The sequence below is a fragment of the Anoplophora glabripennis genome, unplaced genomic scaffold (assembly GCF_000390285.2).
Source record: "Anoplophora glabripennis isolate ALB-LARVAE unplaced genomic scaffold, Agla_2.0 scaffold204, whole genome shotgun sequence".
NCBI lineage: Eukaryota > Metazoa > Arthropoda > Insecta > Coleoptera > Cerambycidae > Anoplophora > Anoplophora glabripennis.
The window spans coordinates 644,442-667,485 of record NW_019416349.1 but is presented as its reverse complement, the minus strand read 5'-3'; the positions used below and the strand labels follow the sequence as shown (position 1 = coordinate 667,485).

General features: G+C 32.4%; 1 protein-coding gene across 1 annotated transcript in view; it reads right to left on the bottom strand.

Annotated features, from left to right (window-relative positions):
- Window positions 1–23,044, bottom strand: part of LOC108907547 (cAMP-specific 3',5'-cyclic phosphodiesterase-like) — a 134,055-nt gene that overhangs the window by 14,167 nt on the left and 96,844 nt on the right. The window lies entirely within an intron of this gene.

The following is a 23,044-nucleotide window of genomic DNA, read 5'->3' as shown; positions in this document are numbered from 1 at the left end:
ACCGAACGCGGAAATACCAGCTTTCGAAAATTGTGCATTATTATTGTAAAAAGCGATGGATGTTGATGAAATTTATGAAAAAGATGGTCAATTTAAAGACCAGCATTTGTGCCAAAGGGCGACTCAATTGACGTGAAATTGTTGCTCCATGTATTTGTTAATTAATTTCGTTGTTTTTTTGCTACTAATTACCAAACGCTAATTTTAGAAATTAATATCGTAGATATAGGTACTAATTGATTCAAAGAAACGTATTGAAGAAGAAAAATTTCAAAAAGTTGCCCGTTACAATTAACAAAGTAGAACGTGCAAACAGCGTTGTAAACAAATTGTTCTAGGCTCAGGCAAAAGCCGCTCGGCAATTCGCTCTTTTTGCATTAATTACGGTAATTTAAAAAGAACAGAAATCGCCTACTAATTTTTTTATATAATGTTAATTGTTAATTAACTATTGGATGTATCGGACCGAGATTTTAGAGACAATTAAAGAAAGGGTTAAACTGTTATTTCCTAAAAGTTTTACATTGATAGTTCATGTAATAAACGTGCAAGCAACAGTAAAAGTTAATGAGCGGCTTGCACGCGAGAGAAGGAGCGTCGGGCCCAAACACGCGTGTGAGCGCCGCCCTCGCCGCGCGCGAGTTTTTTGAACCGAATTTGAATAGATTAAGTAAAAAATCTCGTGTTCTGGAGCAACAATTTCATGGTCAATCGAATCGACCTTTGGCACACATGTTGCTCTTTGAGTTGACCATTTCATCAACACAAATCGGTTTTTGCAATAATAATGCGCAATTTTCGAAAACTGATTTTTCCGCGTTCAACCTTCATTTTACCGTTATCAAATTGGTGAAATATGACTTTAGATACTTTAAATTGTAAGTAATTTAATTGCATACAACAAAAAATAACTAATTTTCCTCTAGGTCGTCTAGATTTTCGTGGGCAGTAGAAAAAGTGAAAAAACGAGTAAATTTGCCACTTTGACAACTTAGCCTCACTTCTGTCTACTTACTTTTTTGATATTATCATTCTACATACCCTTCGCCGTCACAAAGTGCAATAAAATTCATGAATCAAAATTCATGATCAAAAGGCAAAAATACTACGGATAACATATCGCTTGAAAAGTAGAGACAACTTTTCTTTGTGTGGCTGTGTTATTAAATAATTTTGTGGAACACACGTGACACTTTTTTTAAACCACAAGTAGCTTAATGAAAATTGTTTATTTTCATATTGACTAGTACCCATGTGTAGAAATGCACGTATTTCAGTAATGACTCGCTCAGAGGACGGTAAATATAAACAAATCAAAGAGAACGAATCTGCTTGAATACCACTATCAAGAAAATTTTATCGTGCAGTGCTCTCTCATTCTTAAAAAAAACAACTATACACAAGAGGTTGACAAGGGGAAAATTGGTAAGTTCACACATCGTGTGTAAAACGTTTAGGACTAGGTAATTGAGGAGTTCTTTGTCGTGTGCTTATAATACACGTCTGTACATCGGCTGTATGATACAACTTGGCCCTATTGCTTTTGTCCAAATAATCTGCAAATATTTGGCACCTTTATGTTTGACAAATGTTTGGCGAGTGACCGCGTCAATCTGCAGCCGGCTTTCTAGACTAAAGTGAATGTCATGTTATGACAATCCGAAATATCTGGTTATTTCAAAAACAACTTTAAAATTGTTTATGTATGTCTTGCACATAAACTATAAGCTTTGTTATATGTATCTGGGCATCCTAGATAAAAAAAAATAATAGAACAAAACGGAAAATGGAAAATTTGTTTTAGTTCACGTAACGGAAACATTTGAAAAATTATAAACCTATTAGTGCAGTTTATTATTGCAAAACTTAATCATAATATTTAAAAATACAGACAAGGCTAACATATCAGCCAACATTATACAATTTTCCTTTGTGCAGCAAATTTAGCTGAAATAATTAAATATTAGCTTTGTATATACAACGCCATCAGAAAATATGAAAATATAAAAAAAAATATGTATATTAGCTTTCAATAAAGTAGGGTACATTTGATTCAATATTTGTTTTTGACAAATGTCTCATTTCTCCTCGCCGATTTCGTTCGCTGAGCAATTACTTACTTTATTAAACACAATCAGAATATCTATTCATATTGCAAACGAATCTGAAATTTAATAATCAAAGAAAAATCGGCAATTTAGTGTTCATAATTCTTTCCAAGCTTTATTCTATTAAGAGTGATAGTCATATTAAATTATATTTTATTTATTCCTTGCTATTTAAATGAGATAGTGTGGACTATTTGTGAATCATAATATGTAATCAAATCAAATAAAAATTAAATAAGAATAATGCCGGAGTATATTACAACCACATCTTTTCCGTCTAAATGCCCCAAAAGCAAAGAAGTAAGTAAAAAACTATGAATCGCTTTATAAAATAACTGTATTACTATAGTTATTGTAAAATAGTACCTAATCTTCACTAGAATGGACACTATAACTGTTTCTACAACTTGAATAAATTTATTCAAATTTTTTAGAACAATTCAATAATATATAGATATTAAATTGCAGCCTCCAACATCTTTATAAAATCAAATAAGTTACAGATTTTAATTTGTTAGTAAACATTATACAGAATGTTTCTAAGATATAGTGTCAAACTGAAACATGAAATTTTAATGAATATGTTTGTTATAACGATGAATTTGAATTTACTTAATAAAAAAAATATAGTGACAAAAGTGCTTTGTTAAAGACAAATATGTTCAAACAACTTTGAAATGGCTGATCAGATATAAATAAAGCTAGGAAATAACGTTAGATTACAAAAATCTCTTGGAAAAAATGTCAGGTAATTGAGCAATTTTTATCTAAAAAATGACGATGCCATTTTTTTATAAAATAGTTTTATTGAAATAGCGTTTTAAAATATACAAAAAGGTGCTTTAGGTTGATACATAATTTACCGTTATACACTTCACAAATTAAAAAAAGTGCTATGAAATACTTTCATTGTAGGTTCCAAGTGAAATAAGAAAAAAGCATTCCATCCAGAGTATTCAATGTTTTTTTTTCCATTCCCAAATCTCAGTATGCTTTACACATGACATTAAAGGATTTCATCAGCAATTTGCTTATTAATTTTTTTCTTATTTAGATTGGTATAATGAATAAATAAAATTTCAAAATTTACTTCTGAAAAGTTTTGTGCCAATTTTCTTGAAAACGATATAGATTATTTAATAGAAATATATCATTTCATTGAAAACTGCATTGATATCTATATCTGCGCCACTGTGAGTAAATATAAAACTATTCACTCCTAAGAAATGAAATGATTAGAAAATGTTAATCAAAAGATCTATAACAACTTTCATCGGTATTGATAATAAGACGTTTTGTTAATTAAAAAAATGTGTTTTCGGCAGTGCACTTTTTAATTGTGCGTTGTCAGACTCATGGACATAAGAAACTTTTTGTTTAAAATCACATTTCCTGTGATCTCTCAGTTTGGCACTATATTTTAGCAATATCTTGTATATTGAATTCTAGTATAAACGTTTGTTTCCCGGTTTGTATTGAACGGGGTTTTCCAGTTATATTTTTCTCTTAATGGAAGAAAACGAATCCAACAAATAATATGTCCTTAAAATTACTACCATTACTCCGATATCAACGCTGAAATATAAGAAACATCTAGTTAGTACGATTTAGTTTTATTCGCTACTCGAGAAAGATATTTTCGCCTGTAGAGAAATTTATTGTTTGCAATAAAGTCTACACTTGGAAAAGCAGAAAAAAATAAATCTCTGCTACAAGAGAAGGCCAATTCTCTAGCAAAGGCTAGAATAAAAAATTCTACACGCGTTTGTTTGATGTTTATTTATATTTTTAGCCATTTAATGCCGGCTCCGGATGATACAGCCCCTTGTCAAATATTTGACAACCTTATACAAGTGGCGTATCGTGAGGCTGCAGAAAAAATTGCTAGTGTACTCAAACAGTTGACGTACGGGCTATTAATTGGTAAGTCTATACGTCATGTGTTTTAGTCAAATAATCTGCAAATATAATGATACACTTGAGCCTGATGATATTTGGCCAATTATCTTCGGCTTAAGAAACAACTTGCAAAGCATGCATATCTGCATTAGTATGGTATCTCGATGTTTTTTTTTATAAATTTCAACATCCTATTTCTATTCACTATTCAAAATGTTTTTAAGTCCAGACGATAGGATTTGCACAACGTTTTATCTGCGCAATTCAAGGCACTGCAGACAAGACTTTGCTTCTGGACAGGAAAACTATGCAGTTTTGTGAACTGCGCGGAGACAATACACCGCATGGGAAAACTGAGTCGATGAGCATAGTTATCCACCAACTGCGTAAATAAGTCGGTGCATGTAGACGTTCACTCCGTTTTGTGATAGATTTTACCATTTGAATAGGTAAATTGTCGCAAAATGGCAGATCTTCGTCAACGTTCCCGTGAGTTTCTGACAGAATCTATTGACTGTATAAAAGTTTCCCGTTTCTTTGGCATTAACTGAATATGGTGACAGAAACAAAATGAGCCAGGCATACGAAATTTTAGTCGAAAAATTCAGAGAGGTTCAAGCTGCAGCAAATAGAGAAACGTTATAAAAAATATGTATTTTTTTCTTACTTACAAAAATTTACCGGAGCAGTTCACGGTCGATTCCGCGAAAACTGAGTAAATAAATACAGACATATCTGCACCGTGTGGATGCTCTTGATTTGCAATGTTTTCATTCCGTTTTGAGACTGCGCAGGTAAAACGTTGTGCAAAACCTAGCGTCTGGATCCGGCTTTAGTTACGTACCTATATAGAAATTTCTTTCATTTCATTCTTTCGTGACAATATCTATAACTTTTTTGCACACCTCATAAATGATACACCTCAAGACAGAATATTAAAATTAATCCGATGATATAGTTGTGAGTTTTTATATGCCATTTCGTAATTACATGATACGTATTCACACCATTTCCAAGAAGTTGAAGTTGACTTGAAAACAACTAACAAAAAATTTAAGATACCTACTAAAAATTTTACTATATATTTCCATTATCATAAAAAAGTGTATTAAAGGGATAAAACATTTTTTTATTTCGTTATACGAGGTTGGAATAACAAGACAAATTGGAAATGAAACCATGTTCGCCTTTCTCATTATGTTCTCATTGTCGATAACAATTTCTAAAAAAAAGTATGTTTCTTAATAGTTTATAATACTAAATATAAATAACTTCTTGTTATATTTTCATAATTCAAATTAATAATTCATAAATTGACTAATTAAGATACCTTTATTAAATATTTAACTACTCTGGACTTCTATTTTTATCAGAATGTATACTTTACATGTATGTATTTATATGAAGCTAATATTTACATATTTTTCCTTATCTATAATTAATGACTGCAAAAAATAAATATATAAACGTAGCAACCACATACTTCTATCCTATACTGATCATTTTGCAATTGACTTGAAGCCGAAAAGTGGGTCGACGTACCAGCGTATTCATACGCATGCGTTTACTTTACGGGTTTTGATTGGTTGAAAGGAACCAAGAACGGTGAGCGCCGAGCGGTAAAAAGCCAAACCGAGCTAACCTAAAAAATATTCTCAATTTCTCATTTTGTTTTGTGTTGCGCTAGTGCTTTGGTGAAACTGTTATGGTATAGTGTATATTTTAATAAATAAATAAATAAATGTATCTTTTGAGTTTTATTTCATAATCTGTTTAAACCTGCACTAATTCTTCTATTAATTTGTCTTGTGTTGATATTTAGTAAAAATGTTTCAAAATTATACTCGATAAGAGCCTTCCTTAAGGGCCTTTAAATAGTGTTTTCCGCAAAGACAAATAATTTCAAACATTTAATAACTGAATAATCTAAAGTTTATCAAATAATAGGAATGTTATGTCATGCCACCTGAGTATTTTCAAAGACGCCGCAGTAAAACGAATAAACAGGTGCAAGAAACAATCAAACCATCAAGATTTTAGGTACTGAAATCTACGAAAATACTACCTTTTTTATATATAACTCCACATGTAAATATTCTTACATTTACTTCCTTAGTCCTACATATAAAATTGTTTACTTTTATTTATAAGTACGTGAAAATAATTCTTAAAATGTGGGGTTAGGATAAACAGAAAACGCATGTTTTACAAACGCTTTTTTTTGTTATTATTTTATTTGGGTAAATTTAAATGGTAACAATGAATAAATAAAACATCAAGGATTTTATTTTTGTGCTTACTTTTGTTCTACACGTTTTACTTTTCAAGATTTCAGTACCTAAATATGCCAGAAATTTCACCATTTCTCGGCCAGGGATATGGCCACCTTAATCGTGGACATTATTATCGGATTGGTCTCTTACAGATATTTTATAGCATGTTTTTTTTATATTATCAAATAAACTGCAGAAACCATTATAATAAATAATTATATAATGAACTTTTTTTATAAAAAAAAGATTGTCAGTTGTGCCCGGCTTGAGCGAATAGTGGCGATTTTTTGAAATACTAAGTCTTGTTTAATAAATAAACCAGTCATTTAAAAAATGTCCAAAATTACGAACATGCATATGTATATAGTTTTAAAAGCATATAAATTTGTATTCTGTTTTATTGTATTTGAGCCTGCAAAATATTAAATAGGTTATGCAGATACTTACGTTAATATCTTATATGTATATAATCGGCTATAGTACAGAGCATGCCGTGACAATCTTTTCAATTTGAATGCAACCGCGCCTAATTATGGAACATGCGCAAAACACACGGAGTACGTCTCGCCCCCCCTTTTTGGAAACAAGGTCATCCATTGAAACTATAGGTAATGATCAGTATAGGATAGAAGTATGTGGTAGCAACACATGGATTTTAGATAAGCAACGCAATCTTGTGCAATACTAGAGCTATTATAATTTAGCAAAGTTTGAAAACTATCCCGACCACGTGAAAACGATTCGTACAAGGAAAATAGTTATTATAAATTGTCTGACTCGCTTCTAGAAGGAGGTGTATAATAACTGACAAATACGTGGCATCCTTTGATTTAATGCATCGGCAAGGTCGACCGTGATATAAATTATACAGGATGTATATAAATAAAGGAGTATAAGCTGCCGGATAACCCACAGGATAACATATGGTAATTAGGTCAAACCGGTCGTAATCCAAAGATGCTGCCTTAAGTTTTTGAAAAACATCACAAACCGCAGATATTTGATGTACCTAGGTTAATGAAATTTGGGCAGAAAAAATGACTAAATAAAGGTAAAAATTTCCTGAATTTATTTACATTTATACAGGGTGATTCATTAACAATGGGAAAATCGAATGCTGAAGATACTACACGTGAAATGGTGACCATTGGCACAAACATGCCTTATCCGAAAGTTGATAGTTTCAGAAATACAGGGTGTTTAAAGTTAAAATTTTAAATCGTTTTGTTGCGATTATTCTGAAAATATGTAGGTTAGGCACTTGAATATTTGTGAACCTATATTTTTTTAAGCGACGAATAAGATGCTTGTTGCAATTTTATCGTTGCTTACAGAGGGCGCCACATACGACCAATTTACCGAAAATTTAGTTAATAACTTTTTACCCTGTATGTCTAACATGAAACTTGATTCAAAGCCTGACAGAGCAATCATTTTTCAATTAATTATGTACTCTTCGGTATCTCTATCCGTTTTCGAGAAAAATCGATTTAACGATCGACGTCTTGATAATACGAGAAATTAAAAGCGACACAAACTAAGTGTTTCTTCATGTTATTACAACAATTAACAGTAAAACAAATGAAATACGTAATAATTATTTAACACGTTCACTGCGAGATAATCTCAATGTACTTTGTCCTTGACTGCGATACATATCTTCGGGGATATGTAACAAAACTTCTTCTGTGTGCGGTACATATCCCTGGGGATATGTATTTTTTTTACATTTGACACTATAAAATTAAAAATAACACAATTATTGCTATAAACTTGCATGTATCTGCAACTATATATCCTAGGATACTAACGTTTTCATTCGCAAAGAGTTTTGAAAAGAAAATAATAGAAAAATCATTATTTCTAAAAACTACAGATTCTGGAACTCCAAGATACAGTAAAAATGTGATTATTGAGATTCGCATATTTTTTTATAATGAGTACATACCCCCGGAGGTATGTACCGCAGTGAACGTGTTTTAAAGTAATCGTTAGAAGAATCCACTGTTGACACTTTACACAACGTTTTCTGAGAGATCTTCGAGTCTGAAACAAAATATTGGGATTGAGTCTGACTTCGTTGATAGCGATTTGTATTCTTTGCTATAACTCTTCACGCGAACCTATATATTTCATTTGAGACCAAATAGAAAAATTTAGAGGATTGAAAGTCCGGACTTTTGGGTGGCCAAGCAAAAATTCTTCCACGTCTTAAAGAAGTTCTACTTTATTTAAGAAGAGATATATGGTTCATGCAACTCCACCCTATTTTTCTCGGCCAGTGAGTGCATATTTAGATGCAGCTTCTTCAAATCTCTGGATTGGCCATGTAAGCATTTTTGCTTGGCCACCCAGAAGTCTGGACTTCAATCCTCTTGATTTTTCTTTTTGGTCTCGAATGAAAGAGATAGTTTACAAAGAATCTATTGGTTCACGTGAAGAGTTATGACAAAGAATACAAATCGCTACCAACGAAGTCAGACTCAATCCCAATATGTTGTTTCAAACTCGAAGATCTCTCAGAAAACGTTGTTTAAGTGTATCAGTGTCAACAGTCGATTCTTCGAACAATTATTTTAAATCATTATTCCGTGTTTCATTTGTTTTATTGTTAATTGTTGTAATAACATGAAGAAACACTTTGTTTCGCTTTTAATTTCTCATATTATCAAGACATAGTGTTCGTCAAATCGATTTTTCTCGAAAACGGATCGAGATCCCGAAATGAAACAAAAGTACATAATTAATGGAAAAATGATTGCTCTGTCAGGTTTTGAATCAAGTTTCATGTTAGACGTACAGGGTAAAAAGTTATTACTAAATTTTCGGTAAAAGTAGTTGTATGTGGCGCCCTCTGTGAGCAACGATGAAATTGCAACACACATCTTATTGGTCGCTTAAAAAAATATAGGTTCACAAATTTTCAAGTTCCTATACATACTACATACATACATATATTCAGAATAATCGCAAAAAAACGATTTAAAATTTTAACTTTCAACACCCTGCATTTCCGAAACTATCAACTTTCGGATAAGGCATGTTTGCGCCAATAGTTACCATTTCACGTGTAGTATCTTCAGCTTCCGATTTTCCCGTTGTTAATGAATCACCCTGTATAAACAGTGACCATGTCGGTGAACACCCTCAATAAAAATCCCAGAATTTCGACGCCACTGAGTATTTTGAAAATTCTTCATTTGATTCAAAGAGATTTTTTCTCTTATATTTTATTCCTAAAACGAATAATACTCTAGTTATTATTTTAAAGTAAATTAATTACACAGTTGAATAAATGGAAAAATATCAAAACAGTTTCATAAAAAAAAACACTTATTTTGTTATAAATACAATTTGAAATAGAATGCCAATTAAATTATTAATAATCATTATTTTATTTCAAATTTCGGGGGCAAATTTGTACGCCACTAAATTTTGTAGAGATGTAACTATTATAGCACATTGTTTTGTTCTTGTTATAATAAAAAAAATTATATACACTTTATAATTTGTAAAACAAACAGTTTTAGAATCATTTATTACTAATTAAAACAAATTATAATAAGAAAATTCTAATAAATTGGAAAATTTCTTAGAATTATAACTGTGAATCAAATGAATTTCCAAAATATTTACTGACGAGATTCCGCAATTCCCAGCGAAGGTGTCCTCCCATTATTTCCGCTACTGGTTGAAAGAATTGTATACAAATTCAGTGAATTTTTGTCTTGTAAGAAATACCCCGCTTGCTCGTGCGCCGTATGCCAGAGAAGGTGATGTCCAGTTAGTTGGGTATTTCTTACAGGCTTGAAACATGACATATTTGCATATTTGTGCCGGCTTTCGAATATTTTAACATCTTGTAGTTTGCAAATAAAGCAACTTTGGACTGACTTATTTTGTTCATACCTTAGATAATCTATTTTCGACTTGAAATATCACATTTCAGCTTCAAGATTATTTACACTTGATTATTGAAACAAAAATTTAAAAAAGCCACAACTCAGATTAAAACCTATTATAATTATTGGCACATAGTACATTTGTACGCATTTGTAATGGCTTGGAATCACTTGAACAGTACAACAATATTATTGAAGATTTCAGTAAAATTAATTTTAATTGCAAATTTATGAAAGTGGAGTAGATTATGAAACTTTATTTTGCTAGCATATTGACCTTTGAAAGCGATTAACACCCTTATATAGATGACCTATTAGATAAGTATAAAGTTTATTATGTAGGTCAACCTTAATAAACAGTGAACTAGGGTGTCGTGGAAAAAGTTATAACATGTTTACAGTCATCTAATCTAAAGACTAATCTAAAGATACTTTCCATAGTAACACTGATAACAAGCAGACCAAATTCGGTGCTACTTATAATTATGGATAAGTTGAATTTTATCTGGAAAAGTATGTTTTGAATGCCACAACGTGCATTCAGCTTGTTTATGAATAAAGAAAAAAACATTACTGAATAATTTAAAAATAATCCGTATATGAACAATGTAATCAAGTTATTGATTTGACCTAAATATAAAACTAGAAAATGAAAAGTCTTTTCGGTAGAATTATCGATTACCCTTTCTTCTACTCACAATTCTGGTAAAAGAGAGTTTCAGATTTTAAATCATACATTGCTGTATTAAATGTATTAGAAATTTATCTTTTTTCAATATTTATAGGTTACAGTAAAGTAGTGTCGTGGAGAAAACATAATTTCTCTAGTCTACTTCATAATTAACTGCTTTAGTTTTATTGGATTATAGCAAGGCATTTGATATAATTAGTCATCGTCTACTTCCTTCAGTATTGCATATTATTGGCTTTGGTAATGAACCACTTTCTTTGATTGAGAATTATCTTACCAATAGAAGGGCTGGTATACAATAATCAATGTTCTACTTATCAAAAGGTAAACTGTGGTGTTCCTCAGGGATCCATTTTAGGTCCTTTGTTCTTTATGATTTATACTTCTTAAATGTTATACTTCATTGCAAATCACACTTTTATGCTGACGATACTCAGTTGTATTATTCTTTTGCAAAATCTGACGTACAACTCCATCAAAGAATTACGGATGACTTAAATTCCCTTTTAAATATTTCTAACAAATTTTGCGTCTCTATTAATCCTTCTAAATCCAAACTTATGTTATTGGGACAACGTTCTGCTAGAGCGCGACTTAAAAATCTGCTCCAACCTCTTACGAATTCGACATTGTGAACTAATTGCCTGCGTACTGCACCTTAAAAGGGCGTATCCTTGTGTCTATATTAACAGATGTTCCTCATTTGCCTCGATCTTAGGTTTCCAACTGACGGCTTGTTCATTATTTCTGTTTGCCACTTCCCCTGAGCCGATCGTAGGTGATGTAGTATCTCGTGTGTGTGTTCTGGATGGCAGATGGTGCGGCTTGATACATTAAAGTGTTGACGATACCTTGTTCATCAACCAAACGGAGATGAAATTCATCACTCAAATACATACCCGTCGGTAGGCGTCATATAAACGCCGTGGCTTAGAGAGCTATCCATATAGTCAACATATCTGAAGCAATGAAACACTTTGGTTGCTAGTAAAATTTCAAATTACGCTTATATCAACTTACTAAATGAACTACAGTGAATACTTAAAGACAAAAATATAATTACGCATTTACGAATGGGCGAAGGAAGAGTTTTGAAGCTCCTTTTTTTGTTAGCTCATTAATTAAAAAATATATGATATTATCTATAATCAGTTCAATTTTCTAAATCTCTAACTGAATTTTCGTATGTTTCTTCTTTTACGAGACCATGGTAACATTTACCTTTTACTTGAAACAGACATTGTTCATTACGGTATATTTCAAATAGTCTTCAATACATTCTTTATAACAAGGAAATACTACTTTATAACTTTTTACAATGCAGCACAACAACTGACGAGAACAGTATGTTAGTCATGCATACACTCTTACTATGCTAGGCAAATTGTCCCGGCGGAAGTACATATATCAAATTATTTTTCATATTTTCTGAAATCACCTGTATAGGTCAAAATAGCTGTAGGTACGAGTGACTTGGACTCATCCACAGATGTACGATGTACACTGGACATTGAGGCGAGAGCGCCTTAAAGAGGCTTTTGCAAGCAGCCTCCTGAAGCTAGAGATAGATCAGGGGTTTACTGCGCATACAACTAGAATAAGCTTCTGTAGTGTCAAACCGTCCCAAAAAAAATGAAAAAAATACAGGTTGGTGAACAAACAAAAGATCGTTTTTATACGACTGAAGGAATTGAATACACTCTCAAACGTATCCATCCAAAAATTTGTCGCAGACCATAGTCACGGAGGATCCCGTGAAAGCATACGACGAGCCCTAAAGCAAATGGGATTTAGCTGGACTAAGACAAGGAACAATCGAACAATCGAAAGCTTTTGATGGGAAAACCAGATATTCTGGGACAACGACAATACTATTCAAGAAATATCAAGCATTTCCATGAGAAAAAGCACCCGATAATTTTTATGGATGAAATCATTTCTCGCATACGCACGATAAAACATGGGATGATAAAATAAGTAAACGAGGAAAACAAAAAAATTTACGCACATACTACCAATTTAAATTGAAAAGCAAGACTAGAGATTATGACGACGATGTAAAAATGATAAACAATGATTGGAAGAGAAACTGACAACTAACTGACCATCTAGGAGCGATTGGTAATAGACAGCCTCCATGCCACAAAGTTCTTAAGTGAGGAACATTCCAGTATGAGTTCAAGATGGAAGTCGTGAAGGAATAGTTCCATTAGAAGAAATGTTGCTTTTCCTGAAAACATGCTTAAGGCCCAATTATACGGCTTAATTAAACTCTTCAAGTCGACGTTTAATACCTTGAGTCATTAACAAGTTCTTCAGCGGAAAGGGTCATGACGTTTTAGGACTTCCTCCATATCATCCGGACTTACATCTGATCGAAATGGTTTGAGCAAACACTTTGATGCTGACTGAAACGTATTCACTTTGAATACTGTTAAAATGGGCATCAATATAGGTATCAGTATGTTCGAAAGGTCAGGCAGAGTTTTATAGGGAAACAGCTCTTGCTGTATGCAGCAATTTTACTGAACTTGTAGGAAAACCCTTATTTCTTGCACTATTATAGACTATGTAGGTATACATGTTCGCAAGTGACCCATTTCAAGTGTTGCGTCAAGAGCGCCAGCCTGACGCCGCCCGGACGCACCAGGATTCCCAGAAGAAGACCCCGGCAAACTGGCGCCAAGGACCAGGTACTACTGCGAACGACTCCACACCACGAGGACTCTCTCCAGCAATCGTTCGAACCGACAACACGTCTTTTCCACAAACTTCACACACCACAGTTTTTAATAAAAATACTTTATTTTTACCGTTGAGAGGGCGTTTAATTTTTGCTGTACAGCGAAAGCAACCCTCAACTATATACAGGATGTTTCGCTCAAGAACGGACACAAAGCATGAGCATGTAGGGGAACCCAAAACATGGTGATTTAACGCAACTTACCTTTATACAAAGCTGGACCCCTGAAAAGTTATTGGCCTTGAAAATGGCATTTCAAATTTCGAAAAAATCAATGTCTCAGTTATACTTGAACTTAAAAAAAAACAAATTCGGTACACGGTCTGAGTGTATTAGGAGCATCAATCATCCACTATTAAAATGTGACAGAATTTTTAACCCGTTGGTGGACTAAACATTATTACTTTATTTTATGGGGAATTTGATTCTAAAAATTTTCTTACTCTTGTTAGTTTTCAAAAAACTGTCATTTTCAACAAAAACGCGAATAACTTATAATACGAATTATAGCTGTTATTATATAAAATCATCGAAAATTCAAAAGCTGGCTATGAATTTAAAAGTCAATCTTAACAAATAGGCAAAAAAGTCATTTAATTTTGAGGAGGTGCCACTACAACTAAGACTGGAACAATGGTTTATGTATGATGGAGCACCCCCTCATTTTAGTAATATTGTTAGAGACTTTTTAAACCACCAGTATCTAAATAAATTGATTGGAAGAGGAAATAATTGCCCACAAGTTTGGCCTCCACAATCATCAGACCTCAACAAATGTGACTTCTTTCTTTGGGGAACGGTAAAAGAATTTGTGTATTCCTTGCCAATTGCGTCTCGAGCAGAATTGGGAAATTGTGTATACTCAAATAATTCAGTATTATTTGGTCTGTGTTGTGTTTATTTCGAAATTCGAGCAATTCAAATAGTGCTCTCTCGATCATTTGCGCGTTTACACATTTCTTCTTTCCGCAAACTTATTCCTGTTGATCTGTAAAATTTTACCGTATAAAATGTGGCAAACCTGACAGATCTATCAAAGTTTGTACACCTGGCATCATAAGTTTAAAAATAAAAACTTAGCGATAATACCAATTTTAAATCCATATCGACTTCATCATGAAAAAAAAAATACATTTGGAATTGTGCATTACCTTTGCCACTTATTTTCTGAAGAGATGGAAAGCAATGAAGTCATAGATATGTACCCAATTTCTGTAACAGCAGTCACATTTATTAACTCACAACATTTTATATTACAAAAATCGTAGGTACTAACGTCGGCCTTAAATATTTAAAATCACTCAATTTTTTTATGTATTCCTATACTGGCATATTTCCCATGAGCAAACTATTGAAACACCTAGCAGTTGCAAGTAACTAACCTAAAAGTTTCATGTCAGCTAAACACACAACTAAACTATATTCGATCTAGTTTAAACTAGTTACGAATTTGCCCCTACGTTCTGAAACAGATGCTTCAGAACGGTCCGTATCGGCCATTATTAATTTAAATTTTTGTTCGCTATTGTAGTTCCTACGCATATATTTTCCCTTGGAAATTATTCTCTGTAGATATAGTACCTAACAAAGCTTAGTAACTCCGCAATTTAATCATAGAGGATTTTAATTACATCAAAACACGGAGTTGGAGAATAAGCTAGAGTTCAAACAGAACTAATCTCGGCATCAAAATAAAATATTTGTTTTTTGATAAAATCTTGTTTGAATAAAATATTAAATTAATATTTTTTAAACAACTAGCAGACTGAAAAGCAAACTGTCGATTATACTACTATTTATTTCATATTGTTCTACGAATTTAAATATACGTAAAACAATAATTTAATCTAGGTGTATTAACAAGCATATGAAACCGAATAATACATTTTATTTCACATCGCAGTAAAAATTGCTAACTTCAATAGCAAATGTGCTTCAATGAATGGATATATCGAATATGCACTAAAAATTACATTCGATATGATTTTAACAATAATCATAGAAGCACACATTATACAGTATGTCCCAAAATGATGGAACAAAATTTATATTTTTTTCCAGTTCAGATTTAAAAAATCGGTGAGACAGGTCAATTAGTAAATAGAAATTGTAACTTTTCTGCAATATTTTCTCAAAAAAAATGCATCGATAAACACATAAAATTGACCAGAGTATTTTAGAGGTATAACGTGAATCGTTTTAGTTCCAATCATTCTTTGCTAAATTATTTAGAAAAATGGTTGCTCGTTGAAGCGAAAAACAGATAATTGAAATTTTAATGATGATTCGATGCGGAGATAAAATCCGTAGTCAACAGGAGGTATGTGACTTGTTTCAACATAAGTATCCCGACCAGAGAATTAGTTGAGCTACAATAAGTAAAGTTTCCAAAGAGTTTGAAGAAACCTGAAGTACAAAAGATTTACCTGGATCAGGAAGGAGAAGAACGGTAAGCGAAAATGACCGTCAAAATGTGATACTCGCCGTTACTGAAAATCCTCACTCATCCATTAGATCTATCTCAGCCAATATTAATTGTCGAAGTCGTCAGTTCACAGAACCCTGAGGTCTCGAAAGTGACATTTTACAAGAACTATGATCAGATGATACAGAAGATTACATTTTTGCGAGGAAATAAAAAATTTATTTGAAAGGGAATCTAACTTAAACAATCACATAATTTTCACTGACGAAGCAACTTTTTGCTTAAGCGGAACCATGAACAGGCGAAATACCAGATTTTGGACTCCAGAAAATCCACATTGGGTGGAAGAAAAACATACACAACGGCCGGAAAAAGGCAATTGTTTGGGCTGGAATAGTAGGAAATCGCATACTGAGACCTTATTTCTTTGAGGGCAATTTGACAGGTGACATTTATTTGGACTTTTTCCGTTTTCAGCTGATTCCAGCGCTGAAATTAATTTTTCCTAACCCTAATGAGCACGATATGCCTGCTGGTGATGTTTCGATCCAAAATACGATGGTGTCCCTCTACATTTTCGCCTCGATGTAAGAAATTACCTTAATGATGTTTTCCCAAATCGATGGATAGGCAGAAGAGGGCCGCTTGAATGGCGACCACGTTCCCCTGACTTAACCCCACTAGATTTTTTTTGTAGGGTTACATAAAAAGCAAAGTGTATGTGAAATGTCCAGACACTATCGAAGGATTGAAAAATCATATCAGAGAAGAAGTTCGAAACATAACACCCAATTACATTCAAAATGTAATTGATAACTTTGAACACCGAATTGGTTATTGTGCAATGGTTAATGGGGGCCACTTTGAACATTTGCTGTAATAAAATAAAAAGTAGTACTAAATTATTGTTTTCATTTAATTCCTCCATTTTTGGACAACTATGACAAAAAAGTAGTTAAGTATAACCTTATATCGCTGAACTCGTCTTTAGAACTAGACTATCTATTTATACTGTAAAATACAGAGCGTCCTATTAAAAACAAATGTTGGTAATGTTATAGCTCTGTCAAATATGACTCATAAAAATTAAAAATAAGGCAGAAATTGAAAATTTCTATTTACTAATTGACCTGTTTCAGTGATTTTTTTAAATTTCAACTGGAAAAAACTATGAATTTTGTTCCAACATTTTGGGACATAGTGTATACATTTCATCATTGTACGAGGTCTGTTCAGAAAATAATTAATAATGATTATTTTTTAAACTTTAGATATTATTAAATTTATACATTATTGGCCCTTGTCTCCTTCAACATATTCCCCTGTCTCATACATTTCCCAGCGGTGTTTTTATTTCGTGGAGCAGTCCTGGATTGCTTCATTTGAAACTGCCTATAAAGTCTATGACGAATTTGCTTTGATGTCATCAATAGTCTGAGAAGACTTTCCGCAAACAAGAAAATATCGCAATGAGCCAGGCCTGTCGACTAAGGAGGGTGGAGGACGAGAGTAATCTGATTGTTGGCATAAAATTAACGAACTGACGAAGCGGGCGCATTGTCATGGTGCAAGAACCATGAGTTGTCTCGCCGCAACTCTGGTTTCATTTTGCGGATTTCCTCACGTAACCGCTGGAAAACGCTTTGATAGTACACACCATTCACATTTTCACCTTAATGTTAATATTCCATTAAAGTAGAAAAAAAACAGTGAGCATCACTTTGACATTGGATCGAGACTTTCTTGGGGCTTGGAGATCTTTCGCCAATCCATTGTGATGATTAAACTTTTGTCTCAATCTCGCAGCTTTTGTCTCCTGTTTTGATCCTTTGATTGAATCGTCATTGAATTGCTCAAGGAGTTGCCAACAAACGTCCACACGATTTTCTTTCTGTTGCTCGGTCTTCAAAGGAAGAACATATCTTGCTGCAACTCGAAGCATGTTTAATTTTTCAATTAAAAATTTTATCGACAATTTCTATGACAGTCAATCGGCGATTTGCACGCACCAGATCGTTGACTTTCTGAACGTGGGAGACATTAATTGAAGAGAAAGACTTTTCTGGTCGAGGATCATCTTCAACTGAGTGACGTAAAAACTATTTATAAATAGAAACGTTTCCGCAAAATTTTACGATGCACTAAAAAATCGTCACTAATACTTAAACATGTTGCACTCAAATAACAATATCACGAAAACTGAATGAAATATCAACAATTCAAGAGCATGTTGTTACAAAGGAGGTTCTGTGCAACGCAATGCTGCCAGCTGTACATCATTAAATATCTCCAATACCGCGCAATTCAAAAAGTTCGGTTACTTTCTGAACAGACCTCGTATATGTAAATTTTACTCAACGGTTTGAGAGAATGGGTGCGACGAAAATTTGATGAGTCACGACTTGCACATTTTAAATAAATCCAAAATAAACGAGGTGCTGAATAATTACATAAGTAAATAACTCTCTATGCCAAGGAGATTTGTCGTGCACAAGTTATTTCTTTATATATTAGTCACACGAATATTACACATGGAAATGTATTTCTATTAAATAAGAGGAACATACGTAGTGCGTGAAATAACTACTTTTCTGACCACCAACGCTTCTTAGTTTTATCTTTATTGTACTTCTTCCTACAGAAACTGAGGTATTTTTTGTAGACACAGATTACTGAAATTGAAGAATTATTGTGATATGAAATGATTTCAGATTTCTGTAAAGATGGATTTTATTGGAATTGCTGCAAAACTTAGATTATTATCGATAAAATACGAAGTTCAGAATTTAATAATATAGCCAAGAATATAACTAGAAATAAAAAAGTTATTTGTCTGTGAGGTATTTTTCAACGACTGGCAAAACACAGTATTATAGTTACTTAATAAATAAAATAATAAAATAAATAATAAAAAAATATATTTTAACTTTTGTAACCACAGAGATTATAATATGTACTTACGTACAAAAAAGAATTGCTATTGGAATTCTTGTTTTAGTTACTTAAATAGTGTAGGTACCTAAATGTGCAATGTTTCAAATCGGCCAATATATTTTTTAAATTCTACTGTTTTTCTTAACACAGATGTTATTAAGGTTCTTAATATGGATTTATGTCTGTTGATTGTGCTGATGAATAATTTTAGCCGTTTTCTAGATATTACGGATACAATTCAAAGCTGGACGGGGATCTAGTCCGCAGAATAGTTGTTTTCCACAATATTAATAGTTAAGACTTTATGGAACTGAAATATTTCTACATGTCAATTATTAGCCAAATTGATGTAAGTTATTTCTCTATGAGGAAAAAATATTATTGGTACGCTAGTTATGCATAAATATAATAAAAAAGCGTCAATTACACTGAAGATTATTAAGTCATAATAATAAAAGAAGTGTAACAAATATAAGTGCTTAATTTTTTCTAGGTAATCAGAAGTAGCTTTTCCCCTAAAGAAAGTATTTCACTTAACCTTTCAGGCGTCACTTGATTCCTGAGGGTAAATTGAATGCAAAACACCTGGAAATTGTACAGATTCTTATCGGCTTCTGCCAACCCTATTCCGACTGCAGTGTTTTTTTTTTATCTACACAACACTTCTTCCCCCGAGTATAAATAAATATTTAAATATAACTTGCCAACACGCAATCTCAGGCGAACGCACGGAGTACGTATACTCGTATATTTAAAACATAACTCATGTATGTACCTCCCATATTTTTTATTGGTTCGGTTTATATATTTACTTCACTTCCACAAAATCTTAAGTGATACTGTATCTAATTAATAATCTAAATTGTCTACGCATATTTTGTCAAGGAACTATGCCTACAGCTGACAACTTTTGATGTAAATAAAAGTGATGTTTTAATTGTCACCATATAGACGTCACATTTGGGAGTGTCGGCTGAAATTTTTAATTGTATTTTTTTATCTTCGACTTTTTGGTATTTTTAATACCAAAATCGAAAACTTCAGAGTACTCTAGATTAAAGAGGTATTCTTGTCTTGAGTGGCTAGGGTGTATGTGTACTTATTCTGCCAAATATACATTTAATAGTATAGTACTTCGTGTAGACTAATTTCTTAAGTATATTTACTATGTATATTTCGTAAAATTTAATAATTTTTAGTCAGGTAATGTAAAATAGTTTTAGTAAAATATTGCGTTTTTGGGCCAGTGATAGTCATGATAAATTTTTATTTAAACAAATGATCGTCAGATTAGTGTGTGCATCCGTCAAATTGAATCAAACTGGAATAAAGAATTAAAATACATTTAATACCATATCCATACGATAGTGCTTGACACTACCAAATCTTCTATGTGATTTTTATGCATATTTTACAATACCAACTAGTGTTTTCATATGTATCTTCATAATTTTTTTTTCGGTTTCTTTGCTTCTTTTTTTTCTGGTGACTTTCTTCCACTTTACCATTAGAACTTCACAAACTTATGTTAAAATATTCATCAGCTATGACGGATACTGGAACACAACTAAGTACGAGACATTTATGTGGAACAAATTAAAATAATCTTTTATTAGTAATTCAAAGTTTCAAATTCAAAAACAAAATAAATCATCAAAATGTTGCTAAGAAAATTTGTTGGGAACTAAAAGATATATCCATATACCTACTGTCATTACCTTCCATTCAATAAATAAATTAAAATCGGACAATTTTGAATCGCCCCGAATAAAGATTATTTTTTATGTTTCACATTCAAATAAACCATTATTGACTATACTGAAATCAATTTAATAAAAAATATATGCCTATTGCAACGATATTTAACACGATATTTATTCTTGTATATATTTTTTTGACTTGCCCTGTATCCTGTTTGACTTGGAGCTGTTCTAATTGTAAGTATACCTAAAATAGTTAAGAACCAACTTTTGGCTTATTTGCAAATAAAAAATGTTTATAATATTAGAGCAAACTATACATAAATATTGATGAAATTACTATTTGTCATAAAAAAATTAAAAACTGTAGAAAAATATAAATGAATAAATATTTTTTGTCACAGAAATGTTGCAATATTAAGATTATTTCATTATCTGTTTGCGATTAGTCCTGCATACAATTTAATTCAATGCCTTAAACAAATCGCTTAGCTATCTGCGCGCAATAGGCAACATTGCACAACAAGAAATATAGTTGACTATATTTGAATTGTGTTACGAACAATGAAATGTAGTTCTATTTATTTTTAAAAAACATAGATTTTATTATTAGCTCTCACATTTTTTATTCTATTTTTAAAGTATTAAGAAAATTCAAACAAATTAAAAAAAATAAATTTTGTCAAATGAAGTCAAAGTTCTTCGATACCGGAAATCTAAGTATGCAACCCCGCAGATATTACGGGAAACAATTATTCTGTGGGCTATACAGGGTGATTCATTAATTTTAACCTGAAGGCCTAAGAAAACAGAAAATTGACATAAAAAAACTTTACTCGACCTTTTAAAAAATAAGCAAATTACCCCTTAACTCTCGTTAGTTTGGTGCCCTCCTTTGCAACACATTTTTTGACAGGGAACGCGCCGGAGGACAACAGAGAGAGAGCGTTCAAACGTTGAAGAGAAACAGCTGATTTCCCCCCGTCTTGAATTTGGCAATTGGTTTCAAAATCAAAGTGCAGCAGACCACAACTTTATTAACAAAGTGCTGGACGAATGAGTGTTTATTAGCAGTATTGACATTTTATATAGGTGGGTACTAAACTACTCTTAGAAAAGCAATAAGTCACTAGGTATACGTACTATAAATTGAATAATTAATTGAACATAATACTAAAAACTCGTATTCACTCTTAAAACATAGTGAAAACTTTAACAATATTAAAAATACTAAATTATAATAATCCAACATTCGAAAATAATTCTAGGTAAAAACATCTGTTTTTTTATCGTTCACTACGGATTAAAAATGCAGTAAAAGCTAGGTTAGGACCAAATAAGAGCCGACCGAATAGGTATTGAAATAACGATTTGATTTTTTTTTCAGTGTAAATATGTATTTTAAATCCGTATATGTGTTCTACTCATTTTCCCTATCTTCCCTTAAAATTAATGGCATTATGAGTAAATCACCCTGTAATCAACTCAGATAATAATAAATCCAAAATAAAATGATCTGTACGTCTAAATGTAATACAAAAACACATACCTCCTATAGCAAAGTTGTTAAATAATGCAGCCATTTACATGTTTTTTGGACAGATATGAGGAAATTTTTAATATTTCAGTGAATGTGTTAAAGCCGATAAGCAACGATACAAATACGTACACACTTAAATACCTGTACAGGTGTACATACTGATGCGAAATAGCAGACTGCTACATCTGCGAATGGTCACTGCTAGTTAATACCAAGGTCACACTGGCAGATAACGACCTGTAATTTTGCAGATACTATGAAAATACGACGTATCGTCAACTAGATGCATTGATTTTTAACTGATGGTATTGCGGAAAACTACTAGGTACTTTACAAGTTACGTGCCTCGACCAGCATTGAACTATATCAGGAATCACTAGTAAAGTCAGGATGTATCGTCAGCCGATTGCTAATCGACGCAAGTAGTCCGCAGAGTAGTTGTTTTCCGTAATATCATCATTTAAAGACACGTATTCTTTATTGTTGAGTTTATCGCGTTCTCTAAATCTACATATCAAACAGTGTTTAATATTATGAAAATGTTTTTGTAAACAAAGTACCTGGCCTGTTCGTCGCAAGATTTGTTCAATGGTGTCTAATTCCGGCTTTGTGTGTGTAGCGTTATTATTGGACAAAGATGGCCTAAATTTGCATAACAATAGCATCTGATACCAGAGAAGGGCTGACCGAATCCTGTAGTCTGAAGCAGCGTGATGTGATATTTGAACAACCAAACTGCAGGGAATATTTTAAGATAATCAATACAGTTTAGATCACAGAAAAAATACGATACCTAGATGCAGGTACATTAGTTTGATATATATATATA